The sequence below is a fragment of the Podarcis erhardii genome, assembly GCF_964252035.2.
Source record: "Podarcis erhardii genome assembly, chromosome: 2".
NCBI lineage: Eukaryota > Metazoa > Chordata > Lepidosauria > Squamata > Lacertidae > Podarcis > Podarcis erhardii.
The window spans coordinates 60,622,208-60,626,632 of record NC_138498.1 but is presented as its reverse complement, the minus strand read 5'-3'; the positions used below and the strand labels follow the sequence as shown (position 1 = coordinate 60,626,632).

General features: G+C 39.8%; 1 long non-coding RNA gene across 1 annotated transcript; it reads right to left on the bottom strand.

Moving 5' to 3' along the window:
• Window positions 1-845: 845 nt before the first annotated feature.
• LOC309335412 lies at window positions 846-1,544 on the bottom strand. Its single transcript, XR_014153485.1, has 2 exons — window positions 1,349-1,544; window positions 846-1,145 (listed from the first exon to the last, which is right to left on the bottom strand). It is a non-coding gene; the product is annotated as an uncharacterized lncRNA (long non-coding RNA).
• Between the last annotated feature and the right edge of the window lie 2,881 nt (window positions 1,545-4,425).

Below are 4,425 nucleotides of genomic sequence, written 5' to 3'. Positions count from 1 at the left end.
AAGCCCAGTAGTTCTGCTGAGTTCTGCGATCCAGAAGTTGCAGATACCATCTGCCTGAATTTATAACTGCTGTAACACAATATAGCTCACCAGTGCTATTTTTCTAGAAAAAGAGATGCTGGAACACACCATGACTGCCTCCCTTGTTCATTTATAGTGGCAATGATGAGAGGTGCCAGAACTGAGTTCTGGCTGAAAAAAACCCTGTATTTCACCATAATGGGGAAGACACCAGATGACTTGTGTGCCTGCTTAATGTGCTGACCAGGGTGCTGCTGACTGTTGGTGGGCAACTGCAAGGCTCCTTCTCTCCTTTTCCATCATTCTTTATCTTGAAACTGGATATAAATGAGACAACCCTTCAAAACGCAGGTGTGTCCTCTGTAAAGCAGGACATCTTGCCACCCTCTTGTTGGGTGACTTATTAACTGTAGCATCCTCTCTCACAGGCTCCTTTTTAAAGAATGCCTTTCATTGCATCTGCCGTATGAACCTACCTGGACCCTGCAGTCACCATCTAAGTCTCTGCTTCGTGTGCTCCCTCCACGACAGGTTCGGAGGATGGCAGCACAAGAACATGCCTTTTCTATGGTGGCTCCATGTTTGTAGAATGCTCTCCCCGGGGAGACTTGCCTGGCACCTATACTACATGTTTTTGTTAGGCATTTTTCTCTCTATATAAACAGGCTTTGGGCTGATCAAACAATCTATGGCCTTTTAAATGTGTTTGTGGGGGGTGGGTTATTGGTTTTTGTTGTTGTTATGTTAGGTATTTCCAACTACTCTATTCCGAACTTAAAAATGGAAAGCGCAGTGCTGGTGGTCAACAAAAGAGGTTTAAAGACTTTCTCAAGGCAAATCTTTAAAAATGTAGTATAAACACTGACAACTGGGAAACACTGGCCTGCAAGCGCTCCAGTTGGAGAACAGCCTTTACCAAAGGTGTCATGGGCTTTGAAGACACTCGAACTCAGGACGCAAGGGAGAAATGTGCTAAGAGGAAGGCACGCTTGGCAAACACTCACCATGATCAACTCCCACTTGGAAACCAATATCCCCACTGTGGAAGGACGTGTGGATCCAGAATTGGCCTCCACAGTTAAAACCGTGTTTATAGAAGACAATCTTACTCGGCTCTGAGAGAACTCCAAAGAAGAAGAAGAAATTTAATTAATAACAATAAATAATAGACAGAATACTCTGCATGCATATTTTTAACAATGGTGTCAGTTATGCTTTTTTAAAAAATGTGTCAGTTATGCAGAGGTAGCCTATGATTCAAGGTGAGGACTTTCTGTGTGGGAGGTCAGACTTCCCCTTATATCCCTAAGAGTATTATTTGGGTCACCTTGTCTTTATGCTTCACACTACAGCTCTTTAGTTCACAGTTGCTTGTTCATAGCTGGCTGATTGTGTGACATATACTTCTTGAATGACAAACCCTGTGATGCTGAGAGCTCTCATCTTGTTCTCGAAATAGCCTGGTCCCTCTTATCACTGGACTTGGTGTGCAAAGACAGGACACTGTCAAAGGATAGTCTTTATGAAGATACTGAGATTTGGGGTTATGAAAACAGGAAAGCTATCATTGAAAGTGGGGAAGAAATATGATTAAAATGGTATAAGATTAAACAAAACAAATTCCTTCCAGTAGCACCTTAAAGACCAACTAAGTCAGTTCTTGGTATGAGCTTTCGTGTGCATGCACACTTCTTCAGATACACTGAAACAGAAGTTTCCAGACCCTTCTATATAGTGAGAAGGTGGGGAGGGGTATTACTCAGAAGGGTGGTGGGAATGGGTGATTGGCAGATAGCTGTGATGAGCCTGTTGACGACTCTTAACGACTGCAATAGGTCTTACAGGAAAAAGCAAGGGGTGAAAAGGTGAAAAATGGCTTTGTCATGTATAATGAGATAAGAATCCAAGGTCTTTGTTCAGACCAGGTTTCTCCATTGTTTTGAGTTTGGTGATAAGTTGTAATTCAGCAGCTTCTCTTTCCAGTCTATTTCTGAAATTCCTTTGTAGTAAAACAGCTACTTTGAGATCTAACACACACAAAATACAATGTGAGAGTCACTGCCCCAAACGTTTTGAAATCCATTTAGAAAAATGAGTCTAGAAAGGATTAGATCATTTCATGCATGGAATGTCAGTCAGTGACTCTAAGAGACAGACATTCTGATCCCATGCTTGACATCTATCTCATTCCCAATGGGAATTAAGCAGCTCAAAATTATTGCAGTTGTGAACTACAATTTTTCGTCATATAATGGTCCTCTCACTGAGCATATGTAATTGGTCACTAACTTTGAAAGAAAGGGTTATTGCCACATGAATGGATAAAGATGGCTCATCTTGAAACTGATTTCCCCACAGCTGGGAATGAAATACTCAAAGGTATATCCGCCTTGTAAATTTCTCATCATGTTGCTGTGATGGTATCTACTTAGCAGCTTTGGAGGAGCATCCCCATTTCATGCCAGTCCACTAATACAGTGGTACCTCGGGTTACAGACGCTTCAGGTTACAGACTGAACTTTGGTTCAGGATGAGAACAGAAATTGTGCAGCAGCGGTGCAGCGGCAGGAGGCCCCATTAGCTAAAGTGGTGAACAGGTTAAGAACAGGTTAAGAACAGTTTCAGGTTAAGAACAGACCTCCAGAATGAATTAAATTCTTAACCTGAGGTACCACTGTATTTGGAGTGAATATTAGAATATGTTTCAGTGTAGATGACTTCAGTGCTTCTTTTGTAGTGCCATGCTTGATTCTGTTTTCCAGGTGCTGCCGAACTCTAATTTTCATCATCCCTAGGCAGCAAGACCAACATTCATGAATTATGGGCATTATAGTTCAGGAATATCTAGAGGACCACAAGCTATACTATACTATACTATACTATACTATACTATACTATACTATACTATACTATACTATACTATACTATACTATACTTACTATACTATATTTCAGCTTGGTTTTTTATGCACAAAGGGAGGAATTCAGTATTCTGTTGTTCCATTTGTTCCATTCACACAAGCATTTCCACTTGCTGAACCCTCTCCTTTCCCAACATGCTGCTATGGGGGTTCTCTAGATTTTTTTTGGGGGGGGGAGGAGGGAAAGTCCCATTGTGTTTTAATATTTTACTGTTAAATTATCTTTTAAATTTTTAAACACATGTTTTTAACTGCTTTTAACTGCTAATTTTAATATTTCTTGTACACACTTTAGAAGTTTTATTACAATCAAGCAATATATACATGTTGTTAAATAAAATAAATATTCTTGATGTAAGTCGCGAAGCCTACATGTTTAAAAACTATATTCCTTACCAAACAGTTGGTCGAGGACATTGATTTCTTTATTTAGAGGTTTTGGCATATTATGCTGTCCCTGAGGAGAAGTCAGTTCTATCTGGGTTCAGCTATCCATGAGGAAAAAAATCTATCCAGGGAGAATACCAAACCACTTGCTTGCAGATATCCCTTAAAGAAAGAGGTGTTTTGCTCGTGTTTACTTTCCCTGCGTGCTCTCCCAGGGCTGTGATCATGTGAAAAATATCACGTGAATCTTTAAAATGCAGTCGTATTAAAAGAAAGTGCTATACCTAGCAATTTGGTCAAAATATAGCCACTAATGGGAGGCAGAACAAAGCGAATCATAGGATTGTAGAGTTGGAAGGGACCCTGAGGGTCATCTAGTCCATATTACATGTATTACATGCCAAATTAACTAATTATCTGGCTTACAGTTACGATAACATGCCATATGATTTGCGCAAACCTCATTTAGCAGGAACCATGTCAGAGCCCAACTGGAGACATTTAAATGTCTTTTAAATGAATGAATGAATGAATGAATAGCAGTTTTGGTTTGGGGAAGCCAAGATGGGAACCATGAAGTGCAGGGGAAGGGGTTGAACGCCCCCCCCCCATGTTGTGGTCCTGATCAATTGTAACTGTAAGCCTTTTGTGATTGGGCTTCCACATATTATCCTAGCATTCACAGAGTATGAAAAAAAGTATTTTACATAAATTGCAAAACATAGAACAAACTCCTAGGAAAGTTAGGTGGCCAGAAGAATATAGCTTTGCCTTACTTATGGCATACTTTATTTGGATAAGATGCTGACTACATAAAAGACCAAAAAAAGAGCTTTTGTGCATCTAAGTTTGCTTAAATTCTACCTCTCTCCCAATAAAACTAGGGGAAATAAATTAAGATGGGTTTTGTCTGGAGTCTGTTTTTCCTCTATCACACAGTCAGTGATGTTTAAATTCTCTTCTTTGCTACTATTTTTAACCAGACATGCAACCACAGATTATCCAGATTTGATTCTGCTGATTAAATTCAAGAAAACAGACATGTGTACATTTTGATCCATTTTCAGGGAAGACTGATGAATTGTGCTAACAACTAT